Source organism: Saccopteryx leptura, chromosome 12 (genome assembly GCF_036850995.1).
Source record: "Saccopteryx leptura isolate mSacLep1 chromosome 12, mSacLep1_pri_phased_curated, whole genome shotgun sequence".
In the NCBI taxonomy this organism is placed as follows: Eukaryota; Metazoa; Chordata; class Mammalia; order Chiroptera; family Emballonuridae; genus Saccopteryx; species Saccopteryx leptura.
This window is the reverse complement of record NC_089514.1, coordinates 15,293,122-15,312,605: the sequence shown is the minus strand read 5'-3', so window position 1 is coordinate 15,312,605 and position 19,484 is coordinate 15,293,122.

The window sequence follows — 19,484 nt, the reverse complement described above, 5'->3', positions numbered from 1 at the left end:
GATTCAGACACCCAAACTCAACAGGCCTTTCTCTCCCAATTCTGCTGTAACTGAATGAGTTCAAGAATGTGTCAATGGCAGGTTGGGAGCTCAAAGGGATATAGAATTCTCCTTTCCCCCTGATGTGCCAGAAGGCATGTTATAGGACTTCCTTAGTAAGGAGGAGAATAGCAAGACGCTTAAAAAGATCAACATGAAAATATTTTAATAATGTCAGATATGATTTAAGTGAGTGTTCTCCTATTAAGATTTCAGAAGTATAAATATTTTTTCAATGAAACACACAGCATAGTTCTCATGTTTTTTTCCCTCTGCCTGCTCACATAATTCTTTCACTAGGAATTATGAAAACAGGAGGAGATTTTTTCGTTAATATTTGTTAGGTGATAGAGATCCCTAAAATACGGGTCAGACATCTATGCCTTACTTTTATAACATGAACCAGACCTACCCTTTTGATCTCAAAACACAGAATTGACCGTTTTTCCCCCTCAGTCAGACACTGTACAGACTAATTTAGAATTAAATATATCTTGATCAATGTGTCAAGCTGACAATCCTAGTTTTCTCTCTTAGTGCCCCCAAAGGGTCTCACTGTGTAAGTTATAAGAAATGCCAAGTGACCACAACCAAGAGTCCCCAAAGTAGAGTGGGTGACATGGACAAAAGCTTTCATGATTTGGGCTGATGGGCAATAGTGCTCCATAGAGTCACTCAGAGACCTCAGTGTTCGCCCTATTTTTGTTCCATCATCACATGGGGGCATTATCTTTGTCTACTAAATCAAAGCTGGATCCTAGACATGCTCATATTTCAGCTAATGGGAAGGAGAAAAGACAGGGAAAAAAAATCCAAGGCAAGAAATTTTCTTCTATGCAAGTGAGGTATACCTCGCACTTATCACTTCTGGTCACAGTCCATTGGTGGGTACTTGGTCACAGGAGTCCTATAGACACACCTGGCTGAGGAGGAGTCTGGGAAAGGTGGCTTCTAGCAGGGCAGCCTGTGTCTGGGAAGGGAGAGCAGTACGTCACAATCATTGAGACTGTTGTCCTAAGGTGACTTAGGGAGAAAAAAGACTTTTTTTTCATATCAGTAATAATATCTCAATAAAACTGCATGTGATTGTCTCACTGTAATTATTCTCTGAAGATCAGCATGATCTTCTATTTTTCCAGCTTCTGTAAGGTATGTGGGCCGAGCCACCACTGATGGGTTTGATTACACACACACCTGACAAAACAAAACAGAAACCTCACAAGAAGTCAATTTGAAGACCATGTTTGAGTTTGGCCTTCCCTAGAAAGGAATCTAGTAGAAAGAGCCCTTGGTGTGTAGTCAGGAGTACAAATATTTAAATCCAGCCCTGTTATTAATTCAGTAAGTGACCCTGAGGAGGTCACTTAACTTACATGTTCTTCATCTATAAAATGAAGGGATCACACTGGATCGACTTTGACTTGAAAGATTTCATTCAATCTTAAAAAGATGTCATGCGCTCCCACATGATAATTCTTGGGCTCTTAGAATCTGTTGACTGAAAAGACACAGATAAGAAAACACTAGAATTAATTTAGTAACATTTAAAAATAAATGGTAGAACACCTATTTTTTGTTCAGTCTGCATTTAGTTTTGTTTGTTTGGTTTTTTGGGGTTTTTTTTTTTTTTTTGCATTTAGTTTTGAAGATTTGTGTTCCCAAGTTGCTGACCAGGCATGACAAACTTAATTAGGTTCTTTCTGGGAAGATAGAAACAGAAATGTGAGCCACTGAGAGAAAATCCGAGTCCAAGAAATGACTGTCAATTGACATAGTTTGTCATTTCATTTTCTTTTCTTTCTTTCTATAATTTGAGAGAGAGAGATTCAGAGAGAGAGAAAGAGAGAGAGAGAGAGAGAGAGCGCGCAAGAGAGAGATGAGAAGCATCAACTCATAGTTGCATCATTTTAGTTGTTCATTATTTTCTCATATGTACACCTTGACCAGGGGCTTCAGCCAAACCTGTGACCCCTTTCTCAAGTGAGCGACCTTGGGTTCAAGCCAGCGACCATGGAGTCATGTTGATGATCCCATGCTCAAGGTGGAGGCCGGGTAGATCCCAGGTTGACACTCTGTCCACTGCAGCAGCACCAGTTAGGCCATAGTCCATCATTTCTAATGTTTAGCTCGCAAGGACAGCTGGAATCTTTGATGGCATTTGTGTTTCCCTGTGCTGCTCTGTTCTCTGCCTCTGCCTTCTTCTGTCTATTTGAAGGGGATTTTGCAAGTTGCTCTGCAGGGTGATAGAGGCATGGCTCTCACAGCTTCATGGCCTGCTAACTCTCACTGATAACGGGAACCTCCACTTATTTACCACCATTTCCAAATACAAACAAGAGAATTCTTTGGGTAGTCAAAATGGAGGGGCCTGAGTGAGCAAAATTATTACTGGTCAAAGTTGGTGTTCAAAAAGTTCAACAGAAGAGGTTTTCAGAGTGGGGGCAGGCGAGTGGGTAATGAGAAATGTTCTCCTATATTGTTACAGCATAATGATGAATTGCTTCTGCTTTTCCAAAACCAGGCTCGAGCTCCTCTGTTCACCTCTATTATCTGCTGCTGGTCTCCAAAGGCATATTACCATATTAATTCATTGTGTTATACAATTTGGTCAACTAAATGAGCTTACCTTATGCCCTCTTAATGGCACTGGCTTTTAATGTTGGTTTCGTGGGACGCATTTAACAAAACAGATGCGTCAAGGAAATGTATTTAAACTCAATTTGGTTTTAAAATGACTAGTGGTCTCTCTAATGAGCCAGGTACCAAAATGAAAATAAATAAATAAATAATAAACACAAGAAAGAGGAAAAGTAGTGCAGGCAACACACTGTGATAAATGTAGAGTCCAAATACTGCCGTGTCCCCGGTGCTCAGGGAGATCAGATGTGTTCTGGGAAGACAGTCACGCCCTACAAACATGCCATTACTAGATCTGAAGCTTAGCCCATGTCTTTTGTGTGTGGAAAGGGTAAAAAACTGCTTACTTAGAGGAGTTGGCCTGCATGTGAGCGAGAAGGAGATTTAATTGCATGTCAGAAATGCTGCCATCTTTCTGACTTAGCGAGAAAGCCTGATGAAAGAAATGTGGCGTGGTGGTGAACGACTCATGGCCTTACTTGTAATCTGAGTCTCACAGTATAGCAGGAATACGGGTTTAAGCCTCAAATATTTAGGTTGCAATATTAAGTTGCCACTTCCTCCCTTTCTTAGCTGAAGAATCATAGGAGGGTTAATTTGCCTATCTAGACTTCAGTATCCTTGTCTGTAAAATGGGACAGTAACACTTACATCTAGAGTTGTCAAGTCGAGCAACAATATAGGGACAGTGCCTTGGGAGAACTACATGAAATACAGCAATACCTCTCTTAACCCTTTGAGTGGTGAGTTTTTTTCATGCTCGCTGACCCCTGGGAGTAAGTTTCTTTTTCAAAAAATGAAATTTGTTGCAGTTACAGTTTTATTAACTTAAAATCATGTTTGTCTGATAACCAATTTATGGAAACAAGAAAAACATACACTTGCCTTTTTTTTAATATTCCCTTATACATTTTTAAAATAAATCAATCGTACTCTGGAAGGTCAGGAGGCACAAGGACGTACACGAACATTTGTACTGCTCAAAGGGTTAAAACTATCCACATGCCACTGAGGCACATCTTGGGGTGGCTCATTCTGACCCCCCACAGGATCCAGAAGAAATTGTTATCTGTGGTTGCCTCTGGGAAGGAGGGTATGGCAATTATGGGTCAAGAAAAGTAAGAAGAGTAACTTTTCATGCTATATACCTTTAGTTTTTTTCTAATCTTATACCTTGTGCATATACCATCAAATCAAAATAATAAGTTTAATTGAATTGTAAAAATTTTTGACTAAAAAAAAAATAGTCCCCCAAACAAACAGTTGTTTTGGCCTCCTTACCAGGGATCTATCTCGTCCTTCCTCTCGGGGTAGGCATAGTGGTACCTCGTATTGAAATCTGTAACTTCTTTCTATGAGATCTCTCCTATGTATAATTGAAATCTTTCCAAGGTAAGTGTGTTGCTACTAAGGATGAGTTCATATAGTATCACTTGGATGGAGTTAGTCAGCAAGATTAGTGACACTTCTGTTGGGCACCATGGATGACCGTTGGACAGTGGTTGGGGGGGGGGGGTCCTCACCAGAAGCAGCAGGGTAGCTGATGTGATTTCTCAGCACGGCGTGTACCCGGGGCCCCCTCTGAAGGCCCAGTGTCATGACAGTGTGACCTAGGCTTTCATATGGCAGGCAATAGGATTCCTCCTTGGGAAAAAAATTTCTTTTCATTTCTTTCCTGAACAAATGTTTGCAGTCAGGAAAATACCTCGGTACCCTGCTTCAGGGATGCGAATCGGTGCTCCAAGGGCATGGATGGGAAGGAGATCACAATGAAACAAACAGCTCTGGGCAGGAAATGAATAGGAATGTGGAAGTATAAAGAGTAGAGGAGCCTGACCAGGTGGTTGCGCAGTGGATAGCGCGTCGGACTGGGATGAGGAAGGACCCAGGTTCGAGACCCCGAGGTCGCCAGCTTGAGCGCGGGCTCATCTGGCTTGAGCAAAGCTCACCAGCTTGGACCCAAGGTCGCTGGCTCCAGCAGGGGGTTACTCGGTCTGCTGAAGGCCCACGGTCAAGGCACATGTGAGAAAGCAATCAATGAACAACTAAGAAGTCGCAACGCGCAACGAGAAACTGATGATTGATGCTTCTCATCTCTCTCCGTTCCTGTCTGTCTGTCCCTGTCTATCTCTGCCTCTGAAAAAAAAAAAAAAAAAAAGAGTAGAGGAGAAGGGAGGAGGGCCACAGAGGATTCCCGGGTCTGGGAGCTGTTGTAGGCCAAACTTTCAAGGGGAAAGTGGCTGATGAGAAATACTTGGTGCTGGGATGATTGGGGAGACTCCTGAGAACAGGAATGTCTATTTTGACATGTTTCTGTTTCAGTGAATTAAATGTTATTTGTTTGCTCAAGTGTCCAGTAAAACATGCTGCCACACACCGAATGCTTTATGCCGGCAGGCTTCGGCGAAGTCCAGGAGAAGACATGGGCTTCCTGACTCGACTGGTGAGGATGGCAGGGCCACACAGAAGCAGGGCGCTGTGCGGGAGGAGCCAGCAGCGAAAGGAGCTCGTGGCAAAGAAGAACGTGATGGCGGCCCTGGGAAGTTTGAGAGCGGTGGGGAGTGTCAGGCTCTGCAAGAGAGGTGACAGTAGATTTGGGACAATTTCACACAGATCTCAAAGGATAGGATAATCTCAGCTGCACAGTTTACACTGTGTCAACGTCCAGGTGGAAAAGAAAAGGAAAATCCAGTCATCCAAAAGCCTGTTTGAGACGTGCAGGCATTTAGAAACCACCATTCAAGCAATTGCATTTTCCACCGCCCAAGATGACATCAAGCATTGCAGGGGAACAGCGCAGAACCATGTCACTGCCTCTGGCTAGATCTGTCCTTCACCCAACAGAGAATTCCTTGTCATTTTCCATCGTTGACATTGATTAAAAAAACCACTGTGGGGATAAGACTCAATTTGTTCTGAATTGGTTCTTGCTATTGGCCCCATGTTTCTTTCATAGACGATGATGGTGCACTGAGATCCTCAGATGAGTGTAGTTGCATCATTCTTTGCAGAACTTTGCAAAGTAGACACTAGCGTCTGCCTTACTCATTTTGCTGAATTCAGTATTTGGACTGCTAAATGTAGTATAAAATAAAAAAAAACTCAATACAAAATTATGTTTAAGTCCTTCCATTGCTTGCTCTGTATTTCCCCAGAGTCAGTTACAAGGCCTTGATATAACGACCTTCTGTAAATGCTGGCCCCGCCCCCCACTTTCAACAATACCATTCATCCAAGAATCCCAAAGCGTTTTTTAATAACGGACTCATTAATCCTCATAACACTCCTGCATCGGACACATGTAACTCTCACAACATGATATGTTGGTACTTACTATAGATTTAATTTAACAGATTTTCCTCCTCTTGTGGGTAGTCATTTACATTGACCTCATTTTAGTTGAGTTATCACTCAGATTTGAGCAAGTTTGAATGGCCTTATCCCAAAATGACATCTTCTGGCAGATAGAAAAAAACCATCTGAACTAGCAATTATGATTTTTTTTTTCCTAAGGAGAGGTTTCAGCAACAAATGGCCCTATAAATAAGCGACTGGATTTTAATCATGGGCTAAGAAAGTGAGACATTTTGCCATTTTATGAAAATGTGAAATTGAATAAATTTCAGAATTCTTAGGAGGGAGATGACAAAGGCTTAGCTGTGACTGAGGTTCTGAGTTGCAAGAGCTTACCCTCTTCTCTTATCAAAGAAATTCATTTTTCACATTTCCTCTAAAAAGAGGAAATAAAAGTGCATGCCTTATTTGATCTCTGCTGTTTTTGTGGCCAGACATCAACATGGTTTTCTGGAGTTTAAGTCCAGCAGTGGTAGAACTCCAGGGTTCAGTGTGAGGTCAGGTGTCCAAGAAAGTGTGTCTAGTAGAATGGGTTTTGGAGGTGGGTTGCAATTATTGAGTCAAGAAAGCGTATGAACCAGAGTCGGTGAGCAAATGGGAGATTAGAGTCTGAGATTGACAAGGAGGTAGCAATTTGCTGGGGGGACTTTGGACAAACGTTCATGAGCAGTGTTCTTGTGGGATGTCCTTCGCCCCATGTTTACTCCTCCATCACCTTGGAAGGCGTGGCACTCTGAGCCACACATCTCATAGGGTGACTTCTTCCTGTGGTTTCAGCTATCACCTCTCCGTAGATTACTCTCACACCTCTCACCTCTACCCCCTGGAGCAGTGATTCCAATCATATATCAGACCAATGCCCCTTTCATAACAAATATTTTGTTATTTCCCTTTTATTATCATGAAATTTATATATAATACACATCGCTTATACACATCATTAGAAATTAAAACGCCTTAACTATACTATAAAAAATAAAGACATTATTTAACACAGCATGTATTTCAGTATGCAAATCCCTGGGCACAACTCTACCAAGAGACAAAACGAAGTATTAGATGCTTGCACCTTACCAAATAATACAGGGATGACACAGCTACCAATCCAGAAAATACAGCTGTACTGTATCACCAGCTCTCATACCATGACTAGTGTTGCCATTGGTAGTGTGACTTTATGAAATGGTCACTTGTTCTTGGTCAAGTTTTAAACCAAGCACATACAATCCGCCATCGACTTACATGGCTGTTGCATTCCAGGAAGTCAGTGTCCATTTGGAAATACAAAAGCACTTTGCATTTATATATAAAAAATAAGGTTAGGTTCTGAGCTTAGATAATTGAATTTTTTTCCTACATCAGTGGTTCTCAAACTTTTTTGAATCATAACCCCTTTACACTCTTAAAAAATATTGAAGAACTCAAGAACATTTATTCATGTGGGTTATTTGATATTGAAATTTACTGCATTAGAAACTAAAACTGAGAAATTTTAATAATATTTAATTATTTTTTATTTAAAACCAATAATTTTATTTTATGTTAGCATAGATAGCATTTTTATAAATATAACTATATTTTCTGAGACAAAAGATGACGTGTTGAAAAGGGTATTGTTTGACACTGCAAATCTCTGTAATGTCTGGCTTAATCAAAGACAGCTAGAGTCTCATACTTGTTTCTGTATTCCATCTCTTATAATATGGTATTTTGCCTGAAGCATTTGAAGAAAGTCCAGCCTTACCTAGATATGTAATTGGAAAAGGCAGGTGGTGTTATAATAGACTTTTCATTGTGGATATTGTTCTTTGATAAGACACAAAACTCAACAAGTGGTAGTTTCTTAGAGCTAGTTGCAATGTAGAATCTGAAATGATATCAATGAATATTTTGTACTCTGTTACACTAGAATTCATTGGTCTATCTTTAACTTTGAGGGAGTCTTTTACCATGCATGATTTTGTAACATCATGCATTGGCCATTTTGAAGTATTGGCTCATGAGTTATAGACATATTTCATCATACAAAAATCAATAAATCACGTTCATTAAACTTGCCACTAATCTCATCAGAAAGGTCTTTAAGTATTGGAAAGCTGTAAAGCTCATAGTGGTAGGTGCAAATTTTCCACGATTCTAATTCTTGCTTGAATGCTTAAATTTTATCATTGGCAACATGTACATTTTTACTTTAATGTTTTAATTTTTCCATTGATTTGAGAGAGAAAGAGAGGAAGAGGGAGGGAGAGAGAGAAAGGGAGAGAAGCATTAATTTGTTGTTTCACTTAGTTGTTCCATTTAGCTGTGTACCCATTCATTGTTGTTGCCAGTGCCCTGACTGGGGGTTGGTCTGCGACTTCTAGCAGGCTGGGTTGAAGCTTTATCCACTGATCCACCTGGCCAGGGCCAACATATACATTTTTAGTTGTTTCTTAGAAATGAAAAAAAAGTGTTCCTTTTTGAAAAAAATGGTCTGCAAGATACCCATAGTTTGTTTGCCTGTTATTTTTTTTTTTCAAGGAAAAGAAAACGTGGCTGGTTCAGCATGCAAGTCAAACAAAATTGTTTGGTGATTTGTAGCATTTTGTCGGAAAGAACAGTAGAAAGCTGTGTACTCAAGGGTTGCTATTCAATGAAGTTAATAGGTTTCCTTGCTTCTAGGGCATTCTTAAGTGAAAACGGAGGATTCCATCGTTTTTGTGTGTTTGAGTCTAAGTGCACAGTAGTGAAGGTGCGGTGGTCACCACTACGTACAGTGTGGTGCTGCTGCCTCAGTTGGTGCCAGGCACTAACGGTCTCACCCACCGTTTCTTCTTGTCTCATCACTGCAGATGTCGACTCACTAGGTGCTGGGAACAGTTGACTTCCACCAGGCCTGGGAGTGGGGCAAAGCCAGCTCGACTTCCGGACTGGATTGCTTAGCACCCAGTTTGGCCGGGAGAGGGTGAGGAGGAGATGTTTGGGGTCTGCTTTCCGGGATCTGTGCCAGGGAGGCCAGACTTGGTTGGAAGTGAGTTCAAGTTGGCTGAGCAGATCCAAACTTAGGGATCAGTCATGCTCCTATGTGTTTATGAAAAAATGGTTTTATTTCCTTAGTTTTCTAGGAAAACTCCTTTTGGAAATATCAAACACTGCCTTCCCAGCACTGAGAGGAAACAAGAGTGTCCCCACACTGTTGCAAGTCAGAGAGGAGTCTCTGGGAATCCCTGGAGGCCTGCATGGTGGAGGCAACTGATGGTGACGGGAAGCAGGCAGAGTTGTGAGGGCTGTGAGATGGAGCCCACCTGAGCTGGCCTCACTGTCACCACACTCCTGCACCTGCTCCGTGTGCCAACTCTTCTTCTTCCTCTCCTTCCCTCCGGGGTGCACACTTCCTCCCACGTCTCTGTTCCTCCTCCCATGTCCATTCTTTACGGTATTTAACATTACAGAGTGAAAACAAAACAAGATGTTAGCCTTTTCATTCCCTCCTTTCTACAGTGTCTACAAATTGGACAGAAAGCAAGAGATGCCACAAGTGTGTTCGGGCCAGTACATTCATGAGAAAGGAGGCGGATGACAGTCAGCCCCTCAGAGGGTCAAGTCCACATGCTTCCCTTGCACTGCCCCCTCCCCTTACCTTTCTCATGCTACCGGCTCATTGGGCATCACGCTGTCCACAGTGACCCCTGGGGCATGCACGGTGAAGACTCCATCATGTTTCAAAGAACAGGAGACCTTGAGCTTTGGGGAGCAAAGGTACTCTAACATAAAAAGGAATTCTGTCTTCCCCACCTGCTGGGAAAGAATGTGAACTGGCCAAGAATATCGGACAGCCTTTCCTCTTTTCTTCTATTCCCTCTTTGACATCTTTTCTTCCTTACGAGCTAGTCTTAAGGTATCTAGGAAATCTACCATGTGGCACTACAATTGGAGCTTGAAAAACCCAAATTAGGAGGGAACTGGTGGTTGGAGAGGTAGAAGGACTAAGTCAAGGTCACAGGGGTATTCTGGGTCCCAATCCAGTGCTTCTGCTGGGACATCACTGTCTCCAGGATGAGGGGAGGCCCCTTCTTCAAAGGTCTGAAGAGATAAAGCTTCCTCAGACTGGTTCCTCAGAAGGGTGAGAGAATGTTCGGATGTGAGGGAAGAGTCTATTTGAGACACAGTAAAAAATAAATGGAAAACTGAGAATGTGGACAATGATTTTTTTCCCTGGAGAAACAAATAAAACAGATGATAGATACGTTCAGTTGAATATAGCCAACGTGTGTGGGTCTATGCTTGTGGTTAAAATGCAGATTCCCGGATTCCGCTCTTTGAGATTAAAGTTTAGTGCAGGGGTCAGGAACCTTTTTGGCTGAGAGAGCCATGATCGCCACATATTTTAAAATGTAATTCCGTGAGAGCCATACAACGATCCGTGTATATTATGCATTATCCAATAAAAATGTGGTGTTGTCCCAGACGACAGCTGTGATTGGCTCCAGCCACCCACAACCATGAACATGAGTGGTAGGAAATGAATGGATTGTAAGACATGAGAATGTTATATATTTTTAACGTTATTATTTTTTTTTTATTAAAGATTTGTCTGCAAGCCAGATGCAGCCATCAAAAGAGCCACATCTGGCTCGCGAGCCATAGGTTCCCAACCCCTGGTTTAGTGCCTAGTTTTCCAAACAGAAAGGGGCAGCTGGTGACATTTGCTAAACTGATGAAGCCCTGTTCCCTGGGAGCTCCGAGTGAGTCCACCTCCAGTGGGCTGGAGAGTCTGCATTTCCACGTCACCAGTGATCTGAACTTCTAAGCCCTTGAGCCCTCTTTCAGACACTGCCCCAACTTCAGTCCTTTGTAGACCACATGGCTTCCTCTTTTCAATTGTTTCCAGACCGCTGACGACCCAAACCATTTCATGTATGTAGACATGGATTAACAGGATCGTCTAGAAAACTCCAGAGATGGCTACATCCAAAGATGTGAAAGGCCTGGTAGAGTGTTGGGATAAATGTAATCTCCTCTTGGCCTCACTTCAGAAAGCTAAAAAAAAAAAAAAAAAAAAAAGATCTTTAACTGCCCTTCAGAAAGAATTGTTTTAAGGCCTGGGGGGGGGGGGGGGGGGAGCAAGGGCGCTCTATTCCAGTCTGACCTGAGCTGGAGTCAGAACCCACTCTGGCCCTCCGCTCTGGTTATGGGACAATGTGCTTTTGAGAACTGTGTGGGATTTATAGCTTGAAAAATGTCAGAAAATCAGGAATGTAAATCCCCCCTGATTTATGCCCGGCTTGTCAAAGGCTCTGGAGCCTTAGAAATGCTACATGTTTGCACACACCTCGGGAGGGGGGCTGTGTTCTGCTTTCAGATGATTGGTATTAACAGTGGTTGTCCCCCCAAAGCCGTAGCGACTCTCCACTGTAACCTTGACACTGGGTTCATTCCTGCTTTGTGAGGTGTTATAAATCCCATGATCTCAAAAAAACACAAACAACCCCCCCCTCCCAAAACAAAACGATAATGGGAACATTCTCTGACTTTTTTAGCCAACATTTCTGAGACTGGTTACTCGGAAGGTGGAGGGTTAATCTTCCTTTATCTCTGCTCATAGATCTGACGTGCTTTCTGGTTGAATGCTGAGAGCATTCAATGTCTTGGCTACAGGATGATTCTTTACCCGAAAAGAGACAAATGCAAGCCCACTCATTTGTTGTCTGCATTTGCGGCTGCTCATTATGAATCCGAGAGCATTTGGTGCAAAAAACTGGACCTTCCTCCCCCACACAGTTACTGTAAATGGTTTAAATCAATCCCTTTTATGCAGCATCGGGTACAGGAAGCACAATCTGTAGTGACTAAATACGCCATTTAAATTCTTCTCAGGCAAAGGTTAAAAGAGAGGTGGGGGGAGGAGCGGGGAAAGCCAAGGTTGGCCAAGTAGCTGTATTCAAATATTTTTGATAGGTTTCTAAGATACATGTCTCTTTTTCCAAAAGCAAATGCATTCATGCTGAAGGAAGAAAACAAACAGGGGAAATGTTAGCTCTTGTGCTGGTGAGCTCATGAGAAATGCCAAAAGAGTTGTTTGTGTCCGGCCACAAATACCAGGGTTTCTTTATTGTTGAGCTTCGATGCTCGGAACCAGGCAGAACGTTTCCATGACAACTAATAGACGTTGTGTTTATTTACTGAGTGGCAGGGAATGACAGTGTCAGCAACTGACATTTTCGTTTCTTTTGCCTCTTTTTCTCCCCAGTAAAGATTTGTTTTAGACGTTGAAAATGGTAACAGCGTCTTCCATTTTATTTGTCAGAGTTTCTACGGCAAAAGTAAAACAACAGTTTAATTTGATACAATTATTCCATGAAGCATCCTTTTAAAGGCCCATTGCTTTATGGGTTTTGGAGAACGCTTACCACGGGCAGTTAGTTGCTGGTGAGATGATTTGCAAAGTGAAAAGCAAATTTCAGGTTTTATTCACTTGAAAATGATCTAACAACTGCACTCCAGGCTGTCTAAATTGACATAGGTCTCATTAACGTCCTCTAAATTTCACACGACCTTGTTTATGTTGCTACGGATGTATTCTAAAAGGGTCTATTAAGACTTGTAACAGGACTACAACCTCAGCAGAGACAGGAGATGGCACCACGGGGTGGGCCTGGACAGTTCCTCACTGGTTATAAATAATGACATGGTTCACTAGGTTATCTGCCTGTGGCTTGTCTGCCCTCTAGATTACCTGCGGTCAATTTTTAATGCTGAACTGGCTTCCTCTTACTCTCCAGCTGGTGTGTGCTCAAGGGATCTGAACCAATGTTAGCACTGGCTTTAACAAAACACAATTAACAAGGCAAGCTGCTGTCGGGGAGGTGGCGGGGGGTGGGGGTGGCGGATAGTCATATAATGCTGCTAAAGTGGAGAACTGGCTTTTTCTTGGTCCCTGTTTTGAATTATCTGTGCTGCTGCTCTGATTAATTCAAACAATTGGAACTTGAGACACAGCCAGCTTCCCAGACAAGATCTCCAAGTGCTTTGGGTAACAAAGTCCATTGGGACTATTGCCTGAACCACCCTTCCCCGACTTCCCTGTGTCTTGGGTAGAAATGAGCTTCATCACTTGTGTTCATGTGGTGCAGGCAGGCTTGTCACAGTAGACTGTGAGCAGCTTGAGAACAGTGATTGTCTTCCTCGTCTTTGTATCTACAGCACTTAGCACAGTGCCTGGCACAGGAGACATTCAGGAAAGCTTTGCGGAATAAATAGCGAATGAGTGAATTATCCTAACACTGCTCCTGCGTGGAATCGGACATTCCGTCCTGTGATGGTATTGCCATTAAAGCATCCCTTCACGTGTTTTTGTCTGTTTCTTGTTCTGTGGAATGAATGCATAATTGTCCACTTAGGAATGAGAGAGGCAGTGTTTCTCACAAGAATGGTCTCTTGCACACACATCAAGAGACTAATACAACAGGCCTGACCAGGTGGTGGCGCAGTGGATAGAGCGTCGGACTGGGATGCGGAAGACCCAGGTTCGAGACCCCGAGGTTGCCAACTTGAGTGTGGGCTCATCTGGTTTGAGCAAAAATTCACCAGCTTGGACCCAAGGTTGCTGGCTCAAGCAAGGGGTTGCTCGGTCTGCTGAAGGCCCATGGTCAAGGCACATATGAGAAAGCAATCAATGAACAACTAAGGTGTCACAATGCCCAACGAAAAACTAATGATTGATGCTTCTCATCTCTCCGTTCCTGTCTGTCTGTCCCTGTCTATCCCTCACTCTGACTCTCTTTCTGTCTCTGTAAAAAAATAAAAAAATAGATAAATAAAAAAAAAAAGACTAATACAACAGAACAGTAACAAAAGAAAGGTGCAGATTCTGATGAGTCACATCTAGCTACTAGGGGATTGTGGGAGACGAGGACTAGCCCTAAGGACCTGGAACTTGGGCTTTTTGTCAACGGATCATCAACATCTCTGAGCCTCAGTAACCTCACATCTAAAATTAGGTGTTCGGGCCAGATCACCTTTTCCAAGATTGTGTTCTAATGGACACCAATGTCTACAATATGTTAATAGCTCTTCTAGAACAACCAAAAAATCAACCAATCAACTCTGTATAAAATTAATTAAACAGGAATATGCAGTAATACTTACTCCCATGAGTAAGTATAGACAAAGTCTGAATTTTGTGTCTCCCCTTCCAACATTCCTGTGTTGAAACCCAATCTTTAATATGTTAGTATTTGGAGGCGGGGCCTTTGGGAGGTGCTTAGGTCATGAGGGTGGAGCCCTAATAAATAGGGTTAGTGCCTTTATAAAGAGATTTCAGAGCACTCCCTTGTCATTTCTGCCATGTGAGAACACAGAGAAGAGATGGGTATCTATGAACCAGGAAGTGGGTTCTCATCAGACACCGAACCTTCTGGTGTCTTGATCTTGGCCTTCCAAACCTCTAGAACAGTGAGATATAAATTTATGTGTTTATAAATTATCTAGTCTATGGTGTTTTTGATATAGCAACCTGAATGGACTAAGACAGTAATAAGATCACAGCTAGCCGTGGGCTCTCCAATATTACTTCCATGGGTTACTTCCATTTGAGCCTTCTGTGGCAGAATTCATGATATGGTCTTTGTAGTGACTTAAATTATAAAGTCTTTGTATAGTGAAAAAGAAAAACATGGAAGCTCAATTGGAAAATGGGCCTAACAACAGAATTTTTGACAAAGCTCTAGTACTCGTATATTTCTCTTCCCTCTGCTTTCTTGCATTTACTATACAGTGTGTCCGTAAAGTCATAGTGCACTTTTGACCGGTCACAGGAAAGCAACAAAAGATGATAGAAATATGAAATCTGCACCAAATAAAAGGAAAACCCTCCCAGTTTCTGTAGGATGATGTGGCAGCTATGCGCATGCGCAGATGATGATGTAACACCGTGTATACAGTGGAGAAGCCCATGGCCATGCCAGTCGAGATGTGGACGGTACGGAGGAAAGTTCAGTGTGTTCCCTGGCTCGCTAAATTTGAATCCGTGACCAGAGTGCAACGTGAATATTGGTGTGTTTATAACGAAGCGCCACCACATAGGAATAACATTACTCGGTGGGATAAGCAGTTGAAGGAAACTGGCAGTTTGGTGGAGAAACCCCGTTCTGGTAGGCCATCAGTCAGTGACGAGTCTGTAGAGGCTATACGGGATAGCTACCTAAGGAGCCCTAAAAATCTGTGCGTGAGCCCACATCGAATTGCACTGAATAGGTATGAAACTGGGAGAGTTTTCCTTTCATTTAGTGCAGATTTCACATTTCTATCATCTTTTGTTGCTTTCCTGTGACCGGTCAAAAGTGCACCATGACTTTACGGACACACTGTATTTTAAATGGCCTCACATGGATCCCAACCATAGCTGTTCTTCCACTTAATATAGCTAAAAAAGTCTGGTGAATACTATGGAATTTTTTCTCCCCCCACCTTGGAAATAATGTTGGTTTTATGTTTCCATGTGACAACGTCAGCAGGTTCTGGTGAGCTCTAATTGCTGTCCCCTTAGTAGCACCTGTTCATTTTTCTTTTACAGTGCTTATGGGCATTCTTCTGTGGCATTATTCCAGCAATCGGAGTATCATTTGAATAATGACACACCGAGTCTCGTAGGAAGTTGTACAGCATTTGGAATCTGAATTCTGGGTCAGAAACATCATGCCTGCAAAATGTTGAACCTGCCTACTTTAACAGTCTCTCCCCCTCACTTTTATACTGAGTGTGCCTATAAATACAAATTAGTCTTTGAGCTTGCTGAATTTTTTTTTAAATGAATTTTTGGCATTACCTCCGACAGTCACGGCTTGGAAAATGACTTTAGAAGTCACGTGACTTTAGAAGTAGATGGAATATTTTACAGAGAGTTTTGTCCAGGAGTTTTTAGATGGTGCCTCATGAAGCTTAAGGGCTAGTCTGGTGCTTCCACAGGGTAGGAAGTACTGGGCTCCAGGTCCCAGCGCCTTCACTACCTACTGTAGTTGTTAGAATTCCTTATACGAGTTTATTTGGCTGGACCAGGCAGTGGCGCAGTGGATAGTGCGTTGAGCTGGGATGCAGAGGACCCCGGTTCGAAACCCTGAGGTCGCCAGCTTGAGTGCAGGCTCATCTGGTTTGAGCAAGGCTCACCAGCTTGAGGCCAAGGTCGATGGCTTGAGCAAAGGGTCACTTGGTCTGCTGTAGTCCTCCCCCCCACCCGTCAAGGCACATATGAGAAAGCAATCAATGAACAACTAAGGTGCTGCAAAAAAGAATTGATGCTTTTCATCTCTCTCTCTTCCTGTCTGTTTCTATCTGTCCCTCTCTCTGTCTCTCTCTGTCTCTCTCTGTCTCTCTCTCTCTCTCTCTCTCTCTCTCTCTCTCACACACACACACACACACACACACACACACACACACACACAAAGAAAAAAAAGTTTATTTGAAGAATGGCTTCATAGCTGTATAAAAGTCTGGACACCACACATCTAGTCTAGTCCCTTTGTTGCATATGAGAAGTCTGGAGAAGGCGTACACTTTCTTCCAGGTGGAAGCTGAGTAGCAAGCTCCCAGCTGGCCCTTCCTGTGTTCCCTCCCCAGCACAGGTTTCCCCACGCAGCAAGAATGTTTATCCGAGGTCAGATTTGTTTGGGGTTTTTGAGTCAGAGTCACAGAATTTTAGAACCTGAATGAACCTTTATCTTTTTCATGTTATTATCCTCAAATGGTGTGTTTTGTGCTCAGATTCACTGCTGACAAACCAGAGAAGACTCGCAGAGCAGGCTAAGAGGGGCCAGGAAAAGGAAAGCGGTCCAAGTGGCTATGACTTTTAATAATTTCTATGATTTTCAGTGTGCAGACTATTGCTTTTGATTTTCAATGTCATCGTCACCTTTTCTTTTTTTTATTATTTATTTATCTATTTTGTATTTTTCTAAAGTAAGAAGCAGGGAGGCAGAGAGACAGACTTCCACATGCTGCCAATTGGGATCCACCCAGCATGCCCACTAGGGGGCGGTGCTCTGCCCATCTGGGTCGTTGTTCCGTGCAACCAGAGCCATTCTAGTGCTTGAGACGGAGGCCATGGAGCCATCCTCAGCGCCCGGGCCAACTTTGCTCCAATGGAGCCTTGGCCGCGGGAGGAGAAGAGAGAGATAGAGAGAAAGGAGAAGGGGAAGGGTGGAGAAACAGATGGTTGCTTTACCTGTGTGCCCTGGCCAGGAATCGAACCTGGGACTTTCACACACCAGACCAATGCTCTACCACTGAGCCAAGTGGCCAGGGCAGCGTCACCTTTTCTAGGCAGTCTTCTCCAAACTGCAGAGTGATAAAGCATGGACACTACATTTCCCGGTTTCCCTTGCCAGGAGAGTCTTGGTTAGATTTCACCAGAGGGGACACTCCCTGGAGCTTTGGAAGGCAGAAGGAAAGAAGTTGTTATCGTTTTTTAAGCAAGAGCAGAAAGCTGAGGTACATTGCTGGTGGCTTAGTTTACAGTATCTCCTTAAGAAAAATCCACTTCTGTGCTGTGGGCAGCTGAGATAATTGGCCATGACTTCCAGCTGCATTACAGGTTTTTTTTAACATTGATTTGAGACTCGAGCTTCAAACTCCATGAGTGGTTAGAACTTTGAATTGTCCTTTTTTGGGAAAGGTGAGTGAATTTTATGTATTGGAAGAAAAACAAAATAAAATGGATAACTGGTGACTAGAAGGTAAAACTGAGGCAGATACTTGTCATATGCTTACTGATCTCATTTATTATTTTCTTGAGTGCAGATAAGATTCCATTCCACCACTCCCCCCTTTTTTCAGTTTGGTTGGTGCATCCAATTTGTTTCTGTACAATGGAATGTGGGCAGAAATGAGGTACATCACATCTGGGTATTATGTAAAAGTCCTTGTGTGGTCACTCACTCTCTTCATCTCTATGGCAACCATAGTGTCGTTCTTGAAAATGTTAGTATCTCAAGATAAAAGGAGCTTGGAATTTGGGTCACTCCTTTAAGGAGAGCCTCTCAGGAGAGCCTCTTGACTCACATCAGCCTATGATAAAAGTGAGAAGCAAACCTTTATAGGCATAAGTTACCAAGGTTTTCGATCACTTCTTATTTTGACCGAGTCATGAAGAAATTTAATAACATAACTAGCACATTTTTTATGGATTTAAAAATTGAAATCCTAATACCTACTGTAGTTACAAGATCATGGCTTAATTCTTGGTGTTTCAAGTAGGGGGTTCCACCGTGTTTAATTTTGGGATACACTGTTAATTTCCTGATAAACTTGTAGGAAGGAGGCATTTCTTCTATTCCCATACTCACAAATGGGCATTCTTCCATTTGACGATGAGGAAATAGGCTTTAGAAAAAAACTCTTTCACCTCTAATAGTCACAGATGGGAAATAAGAGAAGGAAGTATTCACAGAGCTCCCAAGAAGGACTGGGGTTCTTCTGTGCTGAGTGTCAGTTTTGAAGATTTATGTTGAATAAGTTAATTCTTGAATTGAGAATGTGCAGCGTGTCTTCAAGTAACTTCATTTTGTTCAACGTCTTTTCCTCGTGACAATGGGGGAAAAAATCCATTCCCAGCCTGGGCCACTGTCTGTGTGAGGTCGGCACGTTCTCCTATGTCAGTGTGGATTGCCCGTGGGCACTCTGGTCTCCCCCCCCCCACATCCCAAAAATGTGTGTTAGGCAAAATGGTGCGTCTAAATCATCCCAGTTGAGTGCATGTGGGTGGTGTGTGGCTGTGAGTGGCCCTACAATGGAAGGGCTCCACTGTGACCCTGTGCTGAGTTCTTCTGTGCTGAGTGTCACACCACAGTGCAGATGGGGACTTTAGGACCCTGCAGCCAAGTCCTGACGTGGAGGAACAAGTGTGAGAATGTAGGTTGAGTGGAAGCAAGGCTGAAGGGGAACTGGACACCAGCTGGGGTTGATGCAGACCTCAGGGATACATTCATAGATGCTGCACTTGTCACATACAGTTCCCTATTTAATGGTCCGGTCCATGATGAGACTCACAATAGAACCTCCAGTCTAGGCATGGATTGATACCTTGCCTTTTAAAGAACATAACATTTATGTTTTCCTTAATAGTAGATGCAATATTCATCAACTGTAGAAGATTTAAGGATTATAGAAAAGGCCTAAAGTACAAAAAAAATCATAATGACCAACCCAGGAAATAATCACTGTTGTTTTGATATGATTCTTATCAATCTTTTAAATTAATGTACACATATTAGATTTCAAAAACGAAGCTGATATATATCCTTAAAGGGTACTTTGTATTAATTAGTATAGACCAGGTTATGCCACTGTAACAAAAGATCCTCATATCTCAGTGGCTTAGAATAGCAAAAGTTTCTTCTTTGTTCAACGAATTTGTTCAAATGAATTTGTTATTAATAAATGGCAACAGTAGCTAAAGGAAAATTCTAGAAGTTTATAGAAGT